Source organism: Anopheles gambiae, chromosome 3 (genome assembly GCF_943734735.2).
Source record: "Anopheles gambiae chromosome 3, idAnoGambNW_F1_1, whole genome shotgun sequence".
Classification (NCBI taxonomy): Eukaryota; Metazoa; Arthropoda; class Insecta; order Diptera; family Culicidae; genus Anopheles; species Anopheles gambiae.
The window spans coordinates 90554339-90579586 of record NC_064602.1 but is presented as its reverse complement, the minus strand read 5'-3'; the positions used below and the strand labels follow the sequence as shown (position 1 = coordinate 90579586).

The 25248-nt window shown below is 42.9% G+C and overlaps 1 protein-coding gene across 4 annotated transcripts in view; it reads right to left on the bottom strand.

Annotated features, from left to right (window-relative positions):
• The window catches only part of LOC1280864 (uncharacterized), a 32986-nt gene extending 8015 nt beyond the window's left edge, over positions 1-24971 (bottom strand). The window contains exons 1-2 of one of the 4 annotated variants that reach the window (XM_061662340.1): positions 17050-17150; positions 15074-15254 (exon numbers count right to left, since the gene is read on the bottom strand). The gene's annotated coding sequence lies outside the window, so the exon portion shown is untranslated. Of the gene's footprint in view, positions 1-15073; positions 15255-16793; positions 17151-24827 lie in introns of those variants that run through there. The other 3 variants (XM_061662339.1, XM_061662338.1, XM_061662341.1) reach the window with 3 other exon arrangements.
• Positions 24972-25248: the final 277 nt, after the last annotated feature.

The window sequence follows — 25248 nt, the reverse complement described above, 5'->3', positions numbered from 1 at the left end:
AAAAAGATCACTCATTGCAAACTGGAGAAAATCGTGTTTCCCTTCCTAACCAGACAAGAGGGACGGACAAAGCGTGCAGAAAAAGCGGATTAGCAACAGCAGCAACAACATCAAACAGACGCAACGATTACACAGCAAAGCTTTAGCAACGGTTGTAATACCGAGGTTTCGCGCTTTAAGCGAAGGACGGGGTTTTGAAGTGGAACTGGCTGGCATCTAAAGGATGTGAACATCTGTTAACGATCAGATAAGCAATTCCCGCCAGGAAGGTGTTTAAAATGTTGTACACATTACTTGAACGATGGCTGGGGATTGTAATAGCTCAAGTTGTGATAAATTTGACATGTGACAAATGCAACCTCACTATTAGTAATGAACAGAAGATGAGCGATCATTCTTCAAATTATAGATAGCAATGCATTCTATCTATGTACCGTATTGATTCGAATTAAGGACACTTAAGGCATTTTCGACATTGAATATTTTTTTACTAATTTAATTTAATTCAGTTCGACCGCTGTATAACTCATTTCACTGAAGCAAACCTTCAACATTTGAGAAAACATAAAAATTCCAATAATGTTACTCCAAACATTACAAATAATCATAAAATTGCAACGTGATTTTAATTCATATTCCGGACAGTTTCGGGTTCATATGTCAAATTACAGATGTTGCGATTCGCATTCCAGACATCCTCAAAATTTCGTCTATTATCTTCAAATTCACACACACTCCAACTTTTCAGTTTTTAGCTTATTTTAATTAGGACACTTCATTCTGGATGTAATGTGTGTCCTCCGAGACCGACAGAATGACGGTCTTAAATACAACGGGGTTTGGGTACCATTTTTCTCTTGTACTCATAGATAAATAGAACCGAAGAACTGCTATGCGAATTGACGGTCTTTCCCGTACGGCCATCAATGCATTTGTCACATACATCTTCAAATATCGTTGTTTTTTTATTATAAAAACTGTATAAAGACATATGTTTATGCAATAAATCACAATTTTGTTCGGCGGTTCGGAATGTAAAACAAGATACAAATTCTTGCTTCGTTTTCCAGAGTTAAATACGTATTTTAAAAAAATCAGTGCACATGTTGTTATCACGTTGTAAACACTGTTGTTATCACGTTGATAACTACTTCCACGATAAATTCATATGTATTTCAATGCACGTGGACGTAATTAATATAAATTATCAAAGAAATAACTGCTAAGAAATCCTCTGGTGATGAACTCACCGACAGAAAATATTAATTTACTCTGACATCAAGGCGTACTAAGGGTCAAACACATTTTTCATTTATTCTAGTACATCATGGCAATTAATTAAAATTAAAAATCGATATCAAGAACCAGGGACTGGATATTTTGATAGCCAGGGACTGGATATCAAGAAATTCAATAACAACGTGCCGAATGTCCGAAATTTGTTGTGCGTAATTTGAAACATAACGGTTTACAAAAAAATGCATGCCGATTGCATCCGAAAAAGGTTTAACAATGAAATAAGATATGGTAATTAAGAAACTTTATGAGCTTAACGGTACAGTTTTAGATGTAATTCACATATTTATATATTTTATCAATATTGTACGGAGCTCAGATGCTGTCCCGACAAAGCATTTTTTAATCTGTATCTAATGAGAAGGTTAACGATTTTAATTTGTTTGATTGCTCAGTCTTACTTGAAATGTTTGATATGAGATTTTTTCCGTTATCAGACATTGTTTCATTACATTTTATATTCGTATTTAAGATTTTTTGTACTTTTTACCTTTATTTTTTATCCCCATGTTAAATTTATTTAACTACATATATCTTTTTACTGAGAAATGTATGACACACAATTCAATTAAATAGTAATACGGCGTAGCTGATGATGCATGTTTGAACAACTCCACCCAACAGAAAGGTACCTTTTAAACAAAATTACATAGCTACTTGTCCATTAGCGGGAAAGTTTCCAGCCCAACCAGCTCCAGCAACGAAGAAAGCACCCTCAAAGAGTAGTGTTAATCCCGTTTTGATACCACACAGCCCAAACCACATCATCTAAGTAATGATTGCCCGTTGTGTAAGCTTTTCCCGCCGCGATGAAATTGTCATCAACGTCCTAAATATGACAACCCTTATGCAGACGGTTGCGCAATCCCCACAACCCATGTTCCTTTTATTAGTTTCTTTTTTTTCATACCACTCTGAATGTCCTCATCATTTTCCCCTTGAGTGACTGCGCCTGGCTATTGACAACGAATTTCACAGCCGACCGATTTTCAACCCAAAAACTGTTGCGACAAAAGCTCGCCCGAAAGGTTGATAGTAATCAACCGAGCACAGCACATGTAATTACACCCGCCAGCAATTAATGCGCCGAAATAATCATATGTTTGGGAGGCTGCACACACACACACACACACGCAAATGCTTCCGCGTTTGGTTGGATGCAGTTTCCGGAGTTATTAGCACGATTTAGCGCAAGCCGACCCGCGTCCCGCCGAAATAATTGCAACGAATATTAACGTGATTTTGTACTCTCTCTCTCTCTTTATGGGTTGGAAAGAGGAAGGTAAGAGGAGCAAGTGAAATTAAATCACCATCATCGTTCGATCGGGCAAAGTTGCGGTTTAAGGCGTTACCTTACCGATTCTGTGCCCTGTCACCGGCATCACTGCGCCATGCTCATTACATCAACCGCACCATAATTCACATCATCAACGGTGTTTCGGGGGGGTTCGGTGTTAATTTTCGGCGTTTGACATTACTTTTTTCGCTTTTAGGGGAAAGCGAAAGTAAATCGGGCTGCTTTTTTTTTGCTTGGCGCCCAAAATTAACTGAAAATAAATCCACAAACCAACGCTCACCGGTGAATATTTGGCGTAATCTTCCCACCACCGCACCACCAATGCGTGTTCGAAACTTTCCGCTGTAGCCATTTTCATCGCCCGATCAAGCCGAACGCCCTTAAGTCCCCGAGCGATTAAGCGAAAAGCGAGCAACGGATCGTTCACGCTGCACACACACATTCCGAGCAATTCCGTGCGCGATTTCATGCGCGCTGCGCGAGCGATTGGAGAGCGCGACACAACGGCGGGTGACATTGGTCGGCGACAGGCTGATTCGATGCGCGTTTCTAGTTTCGTTTTACCGGCTAATCAATGCGGCGAATCGGTTGCTCGATTTTACTGCGAATCGTTTAGCAATTAGAAGAAGAAAAGCGCAACAACGGCGCCCGGTCAACATCCGTCGTATCATGCGTCTGCAGGAGGAGGGGATGGATGAAGGTAGTTTGCTTCTTTTTTTGTTGTTATTGAAGACACCGACCGAACGGCTACTGGCCGGATGTTCGCAGTGGTTTGACATTACCAATTAATTTATTGGTTTTTGTACAAGATGAGCTATATAAATGTTTCCTGCGGCAGTAGCTTTGTCCTGCAGCATGATTTTGTAAGATTGTTTTATAGATATCGTTTAGTAATGGTACGATATCACAACTATGGCTGTTTTATGGAACATTTGATAATATCCTGGCACTACTAACTGCTTGTAAGATTTCAGCTGCAATCAGGGATGTAGCAAATCGGGTATATTCAATTCCGGGAAAAACCACTGGAATTACCCGGTGAAAACGGTATTTTCACGAATAGATTGAGGTTTTTCACTGCTAGTAAAATTTCTTTAAAATATTATTCAAAAATATGAAAGCAGCAAATGAAATAATTGTGTTAAGATGTACATGAATATTCTAAAACACACGTTTCAAGTGCCGCTGGCCGTACAATTTTGAAATCTTGTATAATTGCGGATATCAAAATTTAAAACTTGTATAAAAGAGACTGAAAGCAAACTGAGAAAGTCTTAAATTTAATTTTTTTCTGATCGGTATAACAATTAAATTTGATGTAGGCATGTCTTATCAGCTAATCTTTGAATTACTAAATCTGATTAGAATCCTGTGAGACATTGAAACATGGCACGAAGGACCATTATTGAAAAGGTATGCAGAAATAAGAAATAATTTAAAATCAAATGTGAAAATTGTTAATCGATTTCAAATTGCAATCGTCAACATCGAGTAGTAACGGAAAACATCCTTCCATATATAGACTACTTCTGGATGATAATCACGACCAGCTAGCTCAACCTTATTCAACGATCATCTCAAAACACGCCGGAACAGGTTTATCAGCAGAAAAATCGCAACCTACAAACCCTTCGAATCTCATTTCACCACTCGCTACTAACTCCCGCTTTCATTCTATCTGTTGCAAAAGCACCCACACTGTACACGCGCCATAATGAAAAGAAAAATATGCAAAGAAAGCAACATTAAAAAAAACCTCACCGCCTCAAGATCATTCATTGATAGCGCGCACAACATCAAGAAGAAAAGAAAAAAAACGCTTCCAACACGCCAGGTGTCCACCGGTGAAATCCATCGCACTCTCGACAAACGAATTGGCGCGGAGTGCTCTTTTTTTTGTGCAAAACGTTGAGGGCGGTTAGGACTTTCTCTGCCACTGTTTCTGGGCAGTCAGATGCTTCTTTCGTCCACCATCCAGATAGATAGAGCCAGGCGAGAGTGAGTCAGAAATCTAGCCACAACGAGTGCTAAATACCATACCACATGCAGCTCGGAAGGCTATCACGAGCTATAAATCATTATGCTAAAACGCGCCCCGTTCATCGATACCATTTACTTCGGCTGGTGGTTCTGCTTAAAAGGCCTTTAAAATGTGCACAAAAACCCCAAAGCTTTCCTTTTCTCCCTATTTCCATCAATTTTAGGGACCGGGGGTTTCATTTTTATATGCACGCTGCTGCGGTTCGGTATCCAAATTTGACACCATTTACGAGCGGAACACGATTGCTTTTCACTCTTTCAATTGAAGTGGCGAATCGATCGAGCAATGCAAGCGGTTTCTGTTCAGTTCGAAACCGAACCGAAGGAAAAACACTCGACACTACGCATTTCACAACAGCAAAAAGCTGCACTTGACAGAGGTAGCCAACCCATCAGTTGGTCATTAAAACGCATCCAGCCCGAGAGGCCCTCTTTGAAACGGAAAACAACGCATCGTTTAACCTGCCGAGGGCTTCACCTAGTTTTCGCGCCTTCCCTCTCCCAACTATTCATTGCTTCATCGAGAGAGTGTCTGTCTACTCCTCCTCCTGCTCGAGCGTTTGTTTTCCTTTCACGCAATCCAGAGCCGCACCCTTCAATATATTCGGTTAAGGTCGCGTGCACATTGATGCGCATCAATAAACGTGCGAATGAAACTGATATCGTGGCCGGTTCGGCCTTCTGCACGCATTGATACTCACACTGCATTCACACACAAACACACAGGCACAGTGGGAGATAATGGCGTTTTTAAAACGAGCGACGGCCCTTTTCACCGTGCAGAGGGTCACGTGCTCACAAAGCGATGCCGGCGCAAAAGTCACGAACACCAAAAATGCATAGAAACGAAAAATAGCAATCGAATCATCGTTTGGCTTTTCCTTCAAACAGAACGAGGTCTTGCGCGAGTGCGCGCGCGCTCGGCTTGCCAAAAGGGCCGGTGCGCAGTATTGTTGTTTTTGGCGCACTTAATAAACCACGAATGTGTGTGTGTGTCTGTGTCTGTGTGCACACGTTGCACAATTATGGCCCGGTCGATCATGTGTGGCGGTATGAGCCGGCACCTTCAGCCTTCAACGTGCTATTCGTATGCGAATTCCAACCACGTTCCGATCGAGCGCAGCATTAACTAGAGCCATCTATTCTATGAAACGCAAGCGTCGTCTTCGCGTATGACCCGCCGCGGTGGCAAATGAGGGATAACAACGCCATAGATATTCTGTGCTCGCACAAACCGTAATGTTGTTTGATCGTCGTTACGTGGACAAAATCAGGGGGGGGTGGGTAAACGAGAATTCCCCAGCACAGGTCAGCCGTAGTTTGCGATGCGAGGTGGTAGGTGATGTAACCCGTTACCGCAAGCGTTATGTCGCATTACTGGCTCGATGGGATTATGAATAATAAAAGCTCCAAAATAAATGAATACATTTTAAAAACATATTTTAGTTCATAATTACAATCAAAAACGAAAGACTTCAACGAACCATCAAGCGACGAACCGGAGAATGTGGAATTTTACTTTTTTTGAAAATTTTGTCTGATATTAAGGTTTCTTTTTTTATGTTCCTCAGTCATTGTAAAAAAGTTCAATCAAATATAACTATTTGTATAACTATGTAGAGAAATGTTATAATACATAATTTTGAGTGATTTGCTTATGGTACAACTGGTCTGTTTTTCAGCCAATTGGGTCCTTCAGACACCAAAGACTTCAACGAGCCATCAAGCGACGTACCGGAGAATGTGGAATTTTAGTTGTTTCGATTTTTTGTCAAATATTAAAACGTTTCTTTCCTTAGGTTTCTCAGTCATTGTAAAAAGGTCAAACAAACAAAGCTGTATTACGTTGAAAAGAAATATTATTATGCATAATTTTGAGTGATTTATTGATGGTACGACTGGTCTGTTTTTCACCCAATATGGTCCTCACCAAGAATCAAAACTGCCTTAAAAATGCATAGAACTCATTTCTAAGCTCATATTTAATCAAAAAAACAAAAGACTTCAATAAAATAATAAAGCAACGAACCGTCGAGTAGTAGATACAAGCCGTCTCACTCTCTCTGTGATATTGACTATCATAACACTATCATTTATGATTCTCAATGTCAATGACCATTTACTTTGAATGGCCTAAATCCTCATTTTTATTCATATTCATAAACAAAAACTCCCATCGACTAAGGCACGTCCACCATTCATTCCTTTGGGTGAGAAATTGATGTCTTAATCGTCTCATTTTTTGGTAAAGCTATTTTACCTCGGTTCGTAAGTCTTATCCATTCCTAAATAATACGTAACATTTCCTTCCTATCTACGGTGCACAAAAAAGTAGGCAGTACCAGCACGGGGCCGGTGCGGATGTTCTAATTGAGCCGTTAGCCGCTTCTATCGCTTCCACTTCCCCAGTGTGCAGGTGTATTAATGAGATTACTTGTCCCGCTGTACCGTTTTAGCTCACGAAAAGCCTCGCAAGCTCCGAGCAAAAGCAATGAGAGGGGAAAAAATCTTATTTTAATCTTCCCAGAATTGAATCAACAGCACAGAATGATACTTTTGTTACATTTTCTTCCATCGTGAGAAAATCGATGCCCGCGGCGGAAAAAAAGCGGTACTTACAGCTTCAAAAACAACCAAAACAACTCCAGGTCCGGGGTTTTGTTTCGTTTTACCGTTCAAAAAGCAGTAGCTTGGGTCAGCTGTGTTTCAAGCGACGAACCCTTAAACACTCGAAAAACCTTGATACTGTGCGCACGTTTGGCGTAGTCAACTGTACAGTTGACACGTGCCGCAACGTCTCCCATGTTAGCTCCCCCCTCCCCCCAAACAACGGTGTTGTCTTTCAATTGGACATTGCGTCAATCGATTCCCAGCGCTGTATAGCGTGCCGGTAAAACATAAATAAACACAAAAAAAAAGAAATAAATTATAAAACAAAGCACACGTATACCGTTTTTTGTGTGTCGTGTTGGGTTTAAAGTCGAGAAGGTTACCCAGTTTGTGCAAGTGTCGCAAAACCTTCCTCGATGTACCATCCAGCGTGTGCCTTCCCAGCCAGTGCTGCCAGCCGCTGAGTCACTTTGTCACGCTGATCTTGGCCTACAAATGTATACGCTCGCTCTTAGAAGGCAAGAAAAAACCAACAACCTCTCCGGTAAGCTCAATGACACTTGAGCACCGTGTGCACCCTCTTCTCCTATCCGGCCATCTATACATTTTCATTGCTTAATGTGCAATCGAACCCCAAGAAAGATGCAATTTGTCAGCTTGAAGAGCATCGGGCTTGTTTGTTCGCTTGTTTGAACCGGTGAATCTTAAGCCCAGTAGTTGTAAACAAACACTACCCCACTAGCAGCAATTCGTGTCGTAAAGCACCACAAAGGGTCACCGCGCAAAATGTACATCTTCTTTGTGCCGGTGTATGTATTTGCAAAACTCATTCACGCCCGCGTGTCGTTCGCTCAGGTGGAAAAACGGTGAAAACAACGATTCATTCGCTGCCACAGTGACAGTTAACAAAGCATTTCATTCTCTCCCATATTAGACAGACGAACAATGAAAACGATTCAACAAATTGTCGCACACACACACACACACACATACGGTAAACGATCGTTTGTGCAAAACACTTGCATGTGATAAAACTGCAGTAACACCTTTCCCTACCTGTCAACCGAGGTGTGACATTGATTGCAGGCGGGAAAGTGTTTTCTTTACCAAGGGTGCGCTCGTTTGTGTGTTAGGAAAGCGTTTAGTTTATGGTTGAGGGGAAGTGCAGGAGTGCAATTTGGATCAACATTTGCTGGTTTGAGGTTTGAGAGACTGCGATATTAATTAATGTTTCATACAAACAATTAATGTTTCATACAAACTGTTTTTTTTTTTAGTTAAAGCTTACTGCAACAAAGCTTACTGCAAAAAAGAAGTAATTTAAATATAATTTAATATAATGTATGTACGTAAACTCCTTCAAATGTCATTCACCCTGATAGTTTCTAAAAAAACATTCGCGATGCGGGTTCGTCGCTTATCCAAAAACCACACAGTCACTCTTTAACCATTTCGCCGTATAGCGACCTTTTGCAACAACAAAAAACTAACATAACAACAACAATAATTACAATAAAAACACGTCACCTTTTACCGAAGAAGCCCGCCGGAAAGCCGAAAGTCGCTTCCGGTCGCAAATGCAGCTCTCCCCCATCGGCGGCGGCCACACATTTTCCGACTTCCGACTTTCGTGCGAGCGTATTTTGAACTTTAACTTTCCTCCCTTTTCCGGCACACTCAGCACACACGCGCGCCCACTCGAAAGACGGCTCTCGAGGGCATCCTTCTTGCTTCTCCCTCCCCCGCTTTCGGGAGGGACGGCCGTTTATGGCCCGCGTGTGAAAATGTGTCGGCAAGACGCAACCGTTGAGCGTTGAGCAACATATCCGCGTACAGCTGAAGCAAACGCGACGGACCACACCATTTCACCCGGTCAAATGGGACGTCCTGCTTCTCCTCCTTCGTCGGCTCATTAGCTAGTGATCGCTTAGCGAAGAAAGTGGGCATTGAGTGGGGAGGGAAAATCCCAACAACGAAATGGTTTTAAATGACTGCTTTTTGGCAAAAAAAAAAATCATTCGCTACTTTCTGTGGATGAACTTTACGTGTTTTACGTTTGCTGCACGTGATACATTAAATGATGCGCTTTTGCATGCACATAAGCAGACCGTTGCAGATCGTATAAATCACGCAAAGGGGAACGCCAAAATGCCACCCATCACGCGAATACTTATCAGCCAGCTTACACGCGTGTTGCAAATTCTTTATTAGAAAATGCTTCATTAAACGCTTCGGGGCAGGAACGAAGAGGCAAGTCGAGTTTTTGAATAAGAGAAAGGTAGCGAGCGTACGATTTTCCCACACCTACTGATGGGCTGGGGCTGAACCCTTTACCTTTCTCCGCCTGCAGGTGTAGGTGTCATTTAAGCTTTGTGACAAGTGATTTAAACTGTTGATCTTATCGACTGGCAGAGCTGAGAAAACGTCAGAGAGGTTCGAGAAAGATGCAAATGATTTTAAATGATGGGCTACAGTAATTGCTAATGAGTTACTTTTGCATGTTTGAGAGTTGGATTTACTTATCTTATCTGATGTTAGGTGACAGAACTGACTAGAGACACAGACAACAACGTCTAACCAAACGTAACGATGAAGCTACTAAACAGTAAAACACGTTTCAGCAGTCAAATTTGTCCCAAATAATCTAATTTAATAACCACAAACACATAACCCTGTGGCAGCTTCTTTTGTTGAGACAATAAAGCTTTAGCAATAAAAAAAACCTTTGGCGATAAAAAAGCTCACCCTATCCCCGTGGTTGCCATTCCAGAGAAAGCCATGACAAGAGAGAAGGCAACTAAACTGTCATAAATTAGATTTAAAAGAAATATAGCTTGCCTGCCACTGCCACTGCCACCAGACGCTACCCATCCATCCCATCTGTTGTAGCGAAAGAACGGGGAAGCTAATGTTGCCATCCGCTTTGTTGTTGCCTCTTGTTTTGTTTACTCCACAACCGATGCGAAAGTGTGAACATTTCTCACCCGAAAGTCTCAGGACCGAGGGCCCCATTAAACCGTCAAATTACCTACAGTCCGCGACGCTACAGCGATCTGTATCTGGATGGCTGAGCGAACGTTTTGCTGGCTGGTCGGAGCAATAAAGTGATTATTTAGTTTAAATGCCAAACGGGGGGAAGGCAGAACGGGATGATGGAGAGGGACACTGCATTATGTAACCAGCCTGCCGGAAGCTAATTATTTGGCGAATGTAAATTAATTAGCTCGGTTTTAGCAAACTGGGCATGTAGTTAGCGTCCAATTGCTTTAACATGTCTCTTCCCAATGGTTTAAAGTTACATTTTGTAGCCTTTTTTAGGCGAAGTCCAAAAGAAGAGCCTATAAAATAGTATTACGTAACGCTTTCGGGTTAAATGTTTTGATCATAACAATAGCAAAACGGACACACACATGTGCTCTTTACCGGTTTGCCATTTATTCGACGAATGGAAAGAATATAATCGTACGTATGGTGTTATGACGCTCGTGTGCACTATAGTTTTACTGCGCTTCCATAACGCGCGCGGAGACATGCCCGACAGTTCGGAGCGATCATTTCCTCTCGGCGGCGAAATTAATCAGCACAGCACGTACGACGAGGCGGAAGAAACGGGAAGAAAACTGCAATCAAGCCCGATGCACCATACAAAGAGTAAAGCGACACCGCAACCGAGGGCGGTTACGAGTGATGAAGGCAGCGTAAAAAGGTCATCACCAATAAGTGCACACCCTTTATCACTTCCCTTCCCTGATATATGCGTGTTTTCGAAGAACGGAAGTGCGCAGAAAGTGGCCTTTCTTATCGCGTTCAACGCGCCCTCGACGCCATCCGCCCCGTAATGCCGATGTCTTTGTTTCGTTCGTTACTGCTTTCGTGTTCGTTCGAATTCAAAACACGCAATTATGATTCTTACACGACGTGCGCGAGCTTTGCGTGCCTGCCTACCATTCCCTCCAAACCATTGTGCGGATTGTTTCACTGTTTTTGAGAGACTTTTATAAGCAACGAAAGATCGCGTCGTCTGCACAAGCGACGAACCCCAGGCATGTAACTTTTTCTGCCGAGCCCGCGATCACGCACTGCAGAGCGAGTAATCCGCATTTTCTACTGTTAACCTCCTCATCTAGCATCATCTGACGATCGCGTGACGGGATCGCAAAACAAGCGGGATTACGTGTTGCCGATGATTAATTAGCTACGGTCGCAAGATCGCGTTCTTTCAGCCTTATTTTGTGATAAGTTTCACCCGTTCCGATGCGAGATTGTACACTGAAGCAGTGTACACCCTTCCTCGGAAGCACGCAATCACGAGTTTTCGACGATGAGCAGAAGCTTACGTCCGCCCAACCCATTCGATCAGCCCACTTGCTTTCGGCAAGCTTGTGGCGCGATCATCGATCAGCGAGTGATGATGATACATCCTAATTATGCAGACGCCCAACAAGGCCCATAAAAACCCACGTTCTGTCAGCACATTGCGCTCTGCACCACAGAAAACCACTCCACCAGGGAAGTTTATTAATAGTGTGTACCCCTTGTTTGTCAACCAAGGTCACCGGCGGGGTTCGTCTCTTATGCCGGAATAGAAGTTTTTCTTTTTGTAAATTAATACGAACAAGTAGGAGGTGGTTAGGGTCGATTACGCCACCAGCCACCTTCGTTTGGCAGTATGGATCGAGAAGACGGTGCTTCCTCTTCACCGCGATGGAGGAAGATTCAAGATATTACACAACACCGGCACTCGATCCCATGGGTGGCAGTGGGAAAAGATGGATGGCTCAAGCGCATCAGCGCATAAAAGATCTTCATGAGCGGCTGAAAAATCAATCCCAGTGGGAGAAAGTTATACCGAAGAAAGGTTTCGCTGCTGCGGGAGGAAAACACTTTTGCCTATAATTATGATGTAGAAATTTCCTTGTCAGTAGTCGTGTCCACTTCAGCTCGATGCCTGAAGCTGCATCAACACCTAATCTAACGGATAGATCTGAGACATGCCCTATACCGAGTACCTGTGATTGTTAAGTTCCGTGTGTGTGTGTCATCGTTTTGGTGACTTGCGGTTGAAATGGGCTTTTTTGTCCCCTAGCCTAATGGTAATTTAATCTTCACATTTAATTCCCCAGACCCTAAAGCTTCAGCACTCAAAGGCGTGAGGGAAATCAATGCACTACTCAAAACCTTCCCATGTCCCTCAAAACCGGTGTGTTTGGTGCTGCCGTCTCTACGGAACCGGTTCTTCAGCGGTTCCGAAAACGAAACCGAATCATACGCCGCGAAGATTTTACTTCCAGCCTCCGTTCGCCCCAGCCATGTAGGCATATCAATAAACTCCCTCCCCGAAGGCCTCGACAAAGCTTTCCGGTCCCGGAAAGAAAGCGTGCTCCGAGCTCCGGCTGGCAAAAGTGGGAGGCTGATTTTCTGACGGAAAGCGCACGAGAGGTTCTACGGGAGCTTGTTTTCAGCGACTGAATCCACCACCAACCCCCTCTTCTGATGGTCTGACCTGCAGGCAAACGGCGACGCAAATCAGTGAAAGTGACGCCCGCGATTGCAGTTTGTGCGCGGCTGTATTTTTTCCGCTTAGTTGAAAAAGAAAGGAATCTCCGCACTGATACTGGTGTGGATTGTTTTGATAGTGACCGAACGTTTGGTTTGGGGGGTCCACATGGGAAGCATGGGAAATCAGATAGCGAACAATGCAACCCGGTGGCGAAAGCAGCGGATCTGTCCCGGCAGGTGTTTGGCATAAATTAGCTCGCCGGTGCTCTCCGATGTCCGAAGCGTTTGCTTTTATTTTCTGCCAGAACTGGGAACCGTCGTGTCTGTCCGCGGCAGAGAAAGGTGCTCTCGAAATCGACCCGCAGCGCCATGACAATAACCTCATTAGCTGTGGCTAAGGTTGATCGAAACGATGCGTGGTGAAAAGGGCCACTAAATGGATCACCCGGTGGAAAGGTGGGTGCTTTTTTGGAAATGACACAAAAGGGCTAATGGGAAATGGAGAAACGAAAACCCCCTTTGAAGCTGGTTTCTAAATGGTATTGTTTTGATCGCAGTAGCGTTGTCACGGGGTTTTCTAAATCACTTACTGGAATGAGTCCGATTGGAAGTGAAGAAAGCAAGAATTGAGCAAAATGTAGTTTTGTTTTGCAAGAGGCACATTCATACAATATGTCGTATAAGAACTAGTAGAACCAATACGCAATACACCATCAAGCATAACGACAAAAACACACACATCTTTGATTGCTTTTAGCAATAATCGATCAATTACAATCCACACTAGAAGGACGATTTAAACACCAAACGGGGATGTTACTATTAAAGTTCCTTTGGACATTATTATTTTGAGCTTACGTTAAAAACAACCATAAATCAACGGTCGATTTCGGTCGAATAACCTTCGTTCATTTGGAATCTTGTTGTTTAACTTTATGCGCGACAAATGCGTCCTTCAAATGAGCTAAATTGGCTCAAGCCAACACGTTCCACAATGACCTTAAACATCAAATCTAAATCGTATTAAATTTCAAACCGCTAGAGCACAGAGTGCGTTCTAGTTAGCGATTCAATCTGACGGCTAAAATTCGTAATGCCATTAAAGTTGATCAAATAACTGCGTCACATTCAGTCATATCAGAAGAATACGTATACAAGTAGTTTTATAATCTTATAAAAATTGGTTTCTAACATTTTAACATTTTGTTTGTCCAATACATAAGCCTTTTTACAGAAAAGTAGCTCGATAATTAGCATTTCACTCAAATGAAACAGATTTGATGAGTCCCGGCGGGGCTTGAAAGTCCGACCAACAAGTTCTGTGACCCGGGCATCTTCTTTAAGCCATAAAATGGACATCAAAACTGCTCAGGCGTTCAGCTTTACATTACAACAATTTCAACAGCGGCTAAACCAGAAGTTACTCAGGCGCTGTACACATTCTAAGAAACATTTGAAAGGCATATTCCCATTGCGGTATTCTTCAATCACATCCTGTTTCCTGTTTTCTAGTTCCAATCAATGGAGCATGGCGCATGGGAGTATTCTGAGCAGGAGATCACAATTGTAAATTGTTGGTATCCTCAGGAATTTTGGACTTGCCAAAGACACTTCAAACAAGTAAATAAGCTCAACGCATGAGCTTATCTAGATTACTGATCTCTCTGCGCTTTAATAAAGTACAAACACCAAACAAATAATGATGTTTGGGTCAACAAAACTTGTTCCTTAGGCAATAGTTTACAACTTCATTTCACGCTGTAGCATGCATGTCATGACTTCAAAAGACCCCAGCGGCGGGGGCAAAAGGAAACCTAGAAATTCAAATTTCCTACCCAAAACCCATCCAGATCAAATGAGATTGCGTCACCTTGAGACGCTTTGTACAAAGAATGTACAAACATGTCTCCCAAATGTGCCTCTGGTGCGCGGAAGCAACTGCACTTGCTCCTCAGTGTTGCTCAAATATTGATCTTGCTGGGTGGTAGTGCTCGTGTACACCCCCCCCCCCCCCCCCGCCCTTCAGATTAGATCATCAAACCGCAGAGCTAGCAACCTGCCTAAAATCGTAAACCACAATGCCATAGGTTCGGTGTTTGATTGCGGGTTTGTAATGTCGACACCGCACAACGGTCGTGATGGAATTCAAAATAGCCAGTCAAACGAGTTTTTGGAGCCGAAAACCCATCATCATACCCCAAAAAAAAAAGAGGCCTCAGTGAGGTGTGGAAAATTCTATTTGATTTTTATCTTCCTTCAACATGCCATCATTTACAATGTACAACAGAGAAAACACTTACGTGTGGGAGAGATTTTAAACAAAAGATTTACCTTAATATAGCGTTGATTTGTTGCGTTTCGTTCTCGCTCCAAGCGCTTTTACATCGGACCGGTCACATTCTTAACGCTGCAAGCTAGGCACTATTTCGAACCACTTTTCAGTTTGGGTCTTTTTCCACGCTACTTTGATACCGTCACTGTCGGGTCACATAAGAGACGCACTGATAACGACCTGAAAATCAATCGAAAGTCCCCCAGGCGTGCAAATAAAGAAGAAGAAAAAAGCACAAACATCAACACATGGAAGATCATCCAACCGTCTGCAGCTACTTGATAATTAAAACACGAATTCACCAAACGAGCATCGCTCCCCATTCACTTTTTCCCCCAAAAACGGGCCAGAGCCGCATATCCACGCCCCACGCATTTGGGGGTGAACGTTGTTGATTTCGTTCCCTCTTCTCACTGCGCTCGCGCGCGCACACCATACGGCGTTTTTTAAATGCGATCTGCTTTTTTTTGTGCCTTCTGTTTGTGTCTATTGCTTTTCATGATAATTTCTTCACGCATTAGCCCGCCATGCGCACATTCTGAGCCCAAAAATGGCGCAATCAGTGGAACGCTATTTGGAGTTTGATGAATAGACCTACACACACACACACAACGGCCTGGCTGGCGCACCTTCCCTGGCAAACAATCGACGAATTATGTACTGATACCGATAAAAAGCCACCCTGCCAGATTGGCCGAAATGGCGAGTGAAAGAGTGAAAGAAAACCCACCCCTGCTACACTCGCAGCACGATGGAAAATTTGATCGACTGGCGGTGAACGCAAACAATAACGCAACACAGAGGCGCGCAGCAAGCTGAGTGTGTGTGTGAGTGGGTGGAAAATGCGAACATGCGGGACTGGTCGGGTGAGGTTGGAAAAACGGGTCCATCATCCATCGAATCGAGGCTGGTAGCGAACCAAACCAACAAAAAAACAACTCCCCCCGGTGAAAGATGGGCAAGTAAAATAGGCTTCTGGGCAGTGGCAACAACTTTGTACAAGTGTCTGCGTTTGTCTGTGGCCGAGCGTTCGTTGGTCTGCTTCACTCGCCAGCGGGCCTCTCCCCGTATGTGCCATTTTTCACGGGTGTAAAATGAATTTTACTGACCACTCCGCACACATACGCGGGGACGGACCGCGGTCACGGCTGAAACGAACCGTTTTTTTTCGTTTCGTTTCTGTACATTGTTGTTCAATCAAACCGTACCACCTTTAACCGCATATGCCACACCACGCGCGGTTCACTGTTCTGCTTTACTTTGCCGTGCCTAGTTTCTTCTTTTACGCGTTGATTTTGTTATTTGCTGCTGTATCGGCAGGCGCTTCGATAGACAACAAGAGTACCACAAGAAAAACAACGCTCAAAGCCACTACGGACTTCACGGTCCGTTACATTGGGGCATCCTTTCGGTCGTATCCAATCGGTCGTCCAGTAACGTGTTTTTTTGAGGTGGTTGGTGATCGAAAATTGTTTAAAATACAGTACCACAGACATTTTTCGACGATGGCACCGGCATTGACATGTGCGTTCGATTGGAGTTTTTCGTTCGGGTAAGCATCGATCCGATCGAAAGGTTATGTTGCACAATATTTCCTAGGGGTTTTTTTAAAACTTAATTCACACTTTCAAAGACAAACACTCGTAAGAGGAAATTAAAAGAATTCAAACACATCGGTACAATTGCTTCTTAAAGTGTGTTCACCATCTCGCACTGTACCGTTCGGTCTGATTGCTTCGCTTTTATTTAGATTCCCGAATTGCCGAAAACTAACAACACACCCCCGCGCACACACACACACTGAAACTAGCAGATATACAAAAAAAAGTACACTAGCACAAGCCACTGTTAGCCTCGAACCACCAGAAACGTCTTAAAAAACACAGCCAAGTAAAAGCACAACCGTACCCGTCCTGCTTCAGCGTCAGAGCCCGCAGCAGCACTGCGGGATGCGTTGCTATCGACTGGTTCAAACCTTTTCCACCGACCGCCAGGCGCGCACGTGTGTCTGCACGCGTTCAAATCTAGTGACAAACAGACGGAACGGCCGGCCGCTTGCGACCGGTGAAGTGGCTTCCCCGCCCGGTGAACCGTCGATCATCCGAGCGTGCGAGCGAGCGTCCGCCGGTGGTGGTTGATGGTGGTAGTGGTAAAGCACCTCAACGGAGCAAAGCTATCGCATGAACTCCGCGCTTTGCTTTGCGAAGGAATGGAGAAAGGGAACGGGCCGTACGCAACACTAGCCGTGCCGAAGTGGAACCGAATGGAACAAAATTTCGTTCATGAATGAAAGGGAGCTTCGTACTCCAAAGACATCATCCTTATTGTTGTGAACAAGCTGCGTTGATATAGTACATAAACTTTAAGATATGGCAAAACAATCTGAGAAAATATCATTAATCTTTAAAGTTCAATCAAAGATGTAAATGAAAAAATATGTTTTTTTAAACTTATTTGTGTTAATTTATCAGCAATTGCTAACAAAAAATAAAAAAATAAAAATTAGGCTTTTTCTGTTTTCAATTCGAATAGAAAAAGAACTTCAAAGTTTCCATAAAAATCTACTTAAATTAATCATTACTAGCTGTCGAGATGACACGATTTCAAGAGCAGCATGCGACTGATTGTGAAGAAATCCGTAAATAAATCACTGTCACTAAACCTACAAACAAATATTTGGAATAAAAAAAGGTCGAGGTAGAACTTACAAGTGGGGAGCGAAACCAATAAAACGTGGTCGTAAATACTACAGAGATGAATAAAAAAAAACGCACACACACACACACACTCAAATGTTATTACCTGTGACATCTATGCATATCGACGGACTGGACTAGACGGACCTACTTTATTACAAATACAAGCTACACTTTAAACTCACATATACTTATACATATTATTCTTAAACTATAACCTCACGCATACACTACATTACCCGTTACAGTGGTTTTTAAAAGTTTTTCGTAGTTTTAGGACACTTTCCTGGCTCTTTCATGTGGGGAGTTGGGATTGTAAACACAAATTCCAAATAAATCTGTCCAAAAAAGGTGCCGTAACGGCCATTTCCCATGACATAAAGTTCACTTCCCGTAACAAAGAGTCAATAAAGTGTCGCAAAATTATGAAAACCCCTAAAAGGCCCTGTAGTTTTAGGCTCTGTGTAATACGTTTAAGTCATGAGCAACACTGGAATTCTTAATTACTTGACTGTTATTTATGCATCATCAATAAACCTTTTAATCAGAGATATTTTGCCCAATGTGAGAATGTTTTTACTATTTAGTTGTTTGCAGAAGGATCTCGTTGAATAATAATAAATAATAATGAATAATTTCACCAAAATCATGTTTTTACCGAGTATAACCGGAATGACCAGAAATTTTAGTAAAATTTAAATCAACATTCTAGGGCTCAAAAGATGGCTAAACATGAGCCGTAATAATACAATAAAATAAGAAAAATCATATTATTTGCTGTTGTAACATTTGTCACAAATCAGGTACGATTAGTGTTCGGCAACAGGCAGCTTTCCACCCGTGCGAGTGAACACCGTCGAATGAACGTAACGAATGAACACTCGAGTTGACCCGATCGACTTAACGCAGGCCCCCCCCACCCGCGCACACGCTGCACGAGAACATTCGATCTGGTCGGCCATTCGTCGGCGGCGCGCACTTTCTTTCTGCACGAAGCGGTGGAGACCGCCTTTCGTGGAAAAGCGCACGCACGCACGCCGGCGCCGTGCTGCAGAATTAGCCAACAATCAGCATCCACTAACCACGGAACGAGCGAACGAGCGAACGAAGGGAATCAAAACAAATCGTAAACAATTAGCTCGGTGGGCCGATCTCGCGCCTTGCACGAATCATGGCCAGCGCATTTTTGCCACTGCAGAAATTAAATTACTTTGCGTAATGATGGCGATCGCGTTTTTTTGTACATTTCGTGAATGCACGAGGGAAAATATTGGCTTTGAACTGGTTAAAAAAAACAATCTTAAAAATGGAAAGATCACATAAAAACACGTCAAGCAAAAGAATAATCAATAAATGACATTCAAGGGGTATGAAAAGCTATCGAAACAACGAAAAATAAAATAAATTCTGAAATAGAGAAAAATACAACATTGACCTAATAATTGATAAACTAAAAACAACACATAACAGTGGAAGTAACATCTTTTGATTCCGACTAACACAACATCACCGTATAAAAAGAAATATGTTCAAATGAATGTCAAACAAATAAACATAAATTTCCACCCAAAAGCCACTCGGTTCTGCTTGTTGGTTCTTGTTGAGATAAAGTAAATCCTCCCCCAGCCCAACCTTCGCTATCACTCCCCTAACCTCAGACAAAAAAAAATAGGTAACACTTTCCGCTCGCCGCTCAATCATCGTCCATTATTCAAAGCCTCACGCACCCACGGCGCGGTCGGTGCGGCGTCAAATTTGTGCACTCGATAAATTTTCATGCCATAACCAACCAACCGGCCCAACCCAACCCCTTTTGCTTTGTGCGGGAGGGAAGGTTTTCGCCCGGCAACCGTTACATTATTGAATATATTCAAAAAGCTGAAATAAAATCCACTGAACGGGCGCAATAAAAACCATTCAGCGGTGGTAGCGCACACTCTGGCCCCGCTTGTGTATGAGCTTTTCTTTTTTTTATTTACACAAACACACACACACACACACACACACACACAACAGTACATTCGAGTGCAAATGGTTGGAAAAGGGGAGGCTTATCACTTGGCATTAGAAAAGCACGAAGCTGTGAGCAAACTATTTCAACCAACAGCCGCACCCGCTCAGTTATGCTGGTCGTCCAAATTTATGCTGCAACAGACCACCAACACCAGAAGGCTTTCTCGTTTGCTTTCTTTTGTTTGTGTGTGGCGTTTTTTTTTTTTTTGATCATTGCCAGTGGGAGTGGAAATGACTTCGGTGGAGGCGGATGCTATCGCCGAGGCGCACACACAAAAAGGGCTCCCGGAAGGAGGTCAACCCGAAGCAAAGGTCCAAGCGTGCCGCAATGCGTGGCGAGACGGCGACTGCCCATCCGTCGATCTTGTGCGCATAATTCGGAAGCAAACCCATTGCGCTGTAACGTGTTTAACATTAAGCAGCCCGACGTAACACACCTTTGAACCTCGGGCGGTGCAGGTAGCTTGGAATATTCAACACGATTAAATACGCACGATAAGGAAGGGGCACAAGAAACGTCCGCCTTTGAACAAAAAAAAACGGAAACACACTGCACTGAAGTGAGCGGTGGAGCCTCATCAATCTTCTAAAACGCCATCAAAACTCTCCATCCAGCGTAAAGAGCCAACGTTTAAGGTTCATTAAAAAGCTATCAGAGAGAGACGAGCCTACCACCATTTCCATCGAAAACAGCAACATAAACACTCGCGATCACATCACCGCACTGGAGCCTTCCGATCTTATCCGGCGGTGACTTCACTTTTAACGCATAATTCCCCCGCTATCAGCAGGCGGCGAACCGTACGTTGCGCAATCGTAATCCTTCATACATTCCATCAAATTTCAATACTCGGCTCATTAAGGCATTGCTGAAAATTGAGGGAGGGGGGGGGGTAAAAATTGGAAGGTTTAATCCACCGACACACGTGTCCTTGGCTTTGTGGGGGGAAGGTTTTGACCTAGCGTGACCCGGGCGGTACCGTGCGTGCGTGGATGATGGGTTGGATAATCGATTAACTGCCCCATTCCCTTCCCCCATACGCATCCCAACAAGTGGGCAGTGGGTGTGGAATGCATACCTAAGACGTGCAGGTCACAGATAAGCTTTACGGTGATAATAATTTACGATAATTCGAACCAAAAAATAAAAAAAAATAAAAAGACTTCAACAAAGGTTCGTCGCTTTACTGGCTGTTGAAGTCTTTCCTCTTCTGTTTTTGTTAAATGATGGCGTTTGAAGACTGTAGCTTTTGCGTTTGGCTTCGTTTTTCGCTCTTACCAATTGCTAATCGCAAAAATAAACATTCGTTTCCGCATTCGCGTGGTGCAGTGGTGCGAGGCGCATATTTAATAGGTGAAATATGGCGACGCAAGAATAAGAATTGTACAGTCCCAACAGTTCCAACGAATATCAAATCAGTTGTTTTTGAACTCTATTCCACTCAAATGACCTATGAATTTTCTGATATTTTACTGTACAGTGGAATAAAAGCTTGTTTTTAACAACTCAAATATACATGGGAAAATAATTGAAAAAAAAAACACACACACACACTCTCCGTAAACAGTGCGTAACACGCATTTAATAAAAACGCCGTGCACTTTCCTAAGGTATCCGCAGGACCACACCATACCCATTCGAGGTCACCTTTTCATCGACAGTTTCGAATCAATGAAGCTCGAAACGAACGATTAAACCACGCCAAGCTGAATTGAAACTAAAGCCAACACATCGGACACCAGCAGCATCGTAGAGGAAAATGAACCACAAAAAACCTCCATGCCTAGTGTTTTTCTTCTCATCCAACCAAAACCATCTTTTTTTTATGATGCGTCGAATGCGTCGATAAAATTCATTCATCTATTTTTATCCTCCAACGGTCAGGCTGATGAGTGTTTAAGGCGCCATTCGTCGGGCAGAAATCCGCGCAAGGCGCGAGACCTTCCGCAAGCCGACCCGAGTGAGCTGCGGCGTTATTGCGTATGCAATGGTCATTTTATTAGCTGAATGTATGAAACATTTAACTTGACCTCGATTTACAACGATGGAAACGATGCAAACAAATTCCCAAACAAACAGCGAGAGCGCAATACATATTCATCCAATTAATCGCCTATTGGGTGGCGATTTTTGACTGCTGATTGAAGTCCCAGTAGAAGTGCAGTAAATTAGGCATTTGCCTTCTGCATCTAACAACTCTCCTCATCAAGCTCTGTTTCCTAGAATAGACGTTTTTCGTGCAGGCTGTGAAGCCACCGAGGGGTGATCTAATTTTAATGTGCTTCATTGCCAGGGGCGTTCCTTGGTGCCAATCAAGCGAGAATCGCACATCCTTCAGCTGCACTCGGCAATCAATTCCTGTAAAATGACTCAATTAAAACACAACGCCACGCTAGACGATGTTACTTCACTGGCCAAAATTCATCAACCGCCTGTAAGTCCACTGCTCCTCCTGACATTCGCCATCGATGAGGGGCCTCCTTTCGGGGGGAGAAGGAAGGCCAACATGTGCCAAACAACGTTGTCCGTGGTCAGCTTCGTACATCGTTTGCGAACGCAATTAATGACGAAGGGGAGGATAATTACTCCAAAAAAAGCGAGCAAACGAAAAAAACAAGTCGAAGAAAATCCAATTTACACTGTCACGAAAGGTGGTCGCTCTCTTTCTCTTTCCTACATTATACATGCGATCGGTACTCGGAACTGGTGGAACGCCAAAGAAATACAAAACACCCAAAAGAATTTAAAAACTTAAACAATACAGCAACAAAAAACCTCCCATTACACGAATGCTCGTCCCTTTCTCGACCTCCGGAGGAAAGCAGTTAACAAGTCCACGAGCCTTTAACGATGGCCGCTATCATCGATCAACCGGTCAACCAGAAAAAACAAACCCAGACTGTAAGCACGTGGGCACACGATCGTCCACAAAACTTCGCCACCACCCCATTTAACCACCCCATTCGCTGTACAAGTTAATGGGAAGGAACCGTGGACGACTTCCTTTCGCCTGTGTTTTTGCTTGCCCCCGGCCATACAATGATTTCGGCGGCTCCGGTTGAACGGGAAAATCAATAACCTCATCCCAGCTTTAAACGAAAGACTTGCACACTTTTGTGCACCGCCAGCCAAGACTTTCCACGCGGAAGCAAGCCAACGATCGCATTAGTAATGCATGATTAAGTGTTAATTGAACACGCTGGTGGATGTTGGGGTTTTTTTAGCAAACACTCTATAAATGTAACAATATGGGCGGAAGTGTGTGTGTGTGTGTGTTTTTTTTTACGTGAAACGACCCTAGATCACCTTTTGAGCACTGAATAATGATGCCATACTTTACTGGAGATTCACATTCTGAAGGTAAAAGGCTTTCGAATTAATGCAATATGTAGCAGGACTGATGCAGTTGTTTTTAGAGCTTAGTGGTTAAGAAGATTCTTAGTATTCTGTTGCATCAAAACATACTGTAGTGGTGGGAGCTCAGAATCGGAAATACTTGACTCCGATTCCGTCAATCAATTACGAGAAACGAGAAATCAATTACGAAGCCGATTCCGATTCCGAAATTGATTCCGGATTCGGATTTGACGCCGGTATCGCCTACGATGTCGATTTTGGAATCAGAATCGACTCCTGAATCAGTATTGGAATCGACCTGGGAATCGTAATTCGCTCCGGAAACGTAAATAGAATTGAATTCAGAATTGGAATTAGCTCCAGAATGATAATCAGTTCTTAAATCAAAACAAGAAGTTTCAGAAGGGAAATCAATGCGGAAATCTCCATGAGAATGGATTTCGATTCCGGAGCCGATTCCGGAAACTGATTGCGAACCTAATATATGGAAAAGATTCCAATGAAACTTCATTTTTCCCATCACTAGTTCTCTTTTAAGGGCGCCGGCTTCTATTGAACTACTGTCCCGAGAAAAGCTTTGTGATGAGATGAGCTACTTCTTAAGATTGGGTGTTTTTATTGTTTCACAAACATGTTTGGGTATATCCCCCGCACGTTTGAATTTGTTACACAATTTGGTTTATGTACCAACAAATGATTATAGATTATTTATAGAATCCTATTTGAACAAGTAACATCAAGATTTACAAGATTTGTCAAAGATTTTTGACTTACGATTACGGTTTTTATAATAATCCTAATTATTCTGGAGTTTTTTATTATTAAATTATCTTGACTGTGTGCTATATATCTTTAAACAAAAAGTTAACCATTTTTGGCATCCTGTCGAAATTTTTTTAATAAATGTGATCGAAAAATATTTGAGAAGAATCTAAAAATGATAAGAAAACCTTGTGGTTTGTTGCTCTAAATGCTCGAAATGTCTGTCTTATGATTTATAAAATTTTCATAAAGATTTTGGAGATTATTAGGATTTTTTTAATAATTCATAATTTGATTGTACATATTCACTGGACATTTGTCATCAGTTTTTTTTTAAGAAACTTTTCCCAGATCCAACATTCATTAAATAAGTAAAAGCCATACCTTCGATGAAGTTGCCTATCGACCGCGGATCTAATGTATCTTTCAAACCTTTTCCAAATTTGAAGCCTAGCCCCGTTACAGAGGACACTGTACAGCAAGTCGTTATGGAGTAAAACAATGAAAACTGCTCGAGGTTTATGAGCAAAAGTGAAGTATTTTTATGTTTTAACAGCAATCTAGGCACATCCCAGAAACCAGTGGCCTGATCAAGTCATTCACATGGCACCGAACGATCAGTTAACGCGCTTTCATCAACGACATAGACAGCGGATTCGTAGTAGGCCCCTAAATCAGGTGACTAGATGGCTTAAACATCCAAAGCAGTAAGTTAAATCTGACCGTCCTGGTAAGATAGGTTTGACCACTCAGGAAAGAACAATCACAAGACCCGTTCAGTTCCTATTATGACCTCGACATTCTCTACATATTGGATTTTTTCTTAGCCCTCCTCGCTGACCTTCCAGTCACTGGCAAACATCTAAATCAAATCTAGAACTCACAATGCACTCAATCCCTACAACACCTTCCCCTTACACTTACCTGTAATGCCGAATGCTCAACACTGCCGTTTCTTTAGACGCTTCTTCCACAGCTGGGCCAAAGATTTCACTAATCGCTGCAGAAGATTGTCACGGAGATAGTGCGGTTTTGCTTCCGTCTCTCTAACGGAACCCTTTTTCACTCCTGCACACGTTAAAAAGAAGAATAAAACACATTATAAACCAAACAACGTCACCGAAAATTCACCAATCCCAACGAATGTAAAGCCACTGAAACTGTAACACCGGCGGACACACGCCAATCGCCATCACCTTCTTGCTTCCCGGTTGCTACCCCCTGGAACACTTTTCGCCTTCGCTGCCGTATCGGACAGAAGGCTGGCAACGTCCGATTCAGTCTGGCCGTGTAACTTCTTGTCACTGCGATTGGCATCTTGCACTGCTAGGTGCTGGAAACTTTA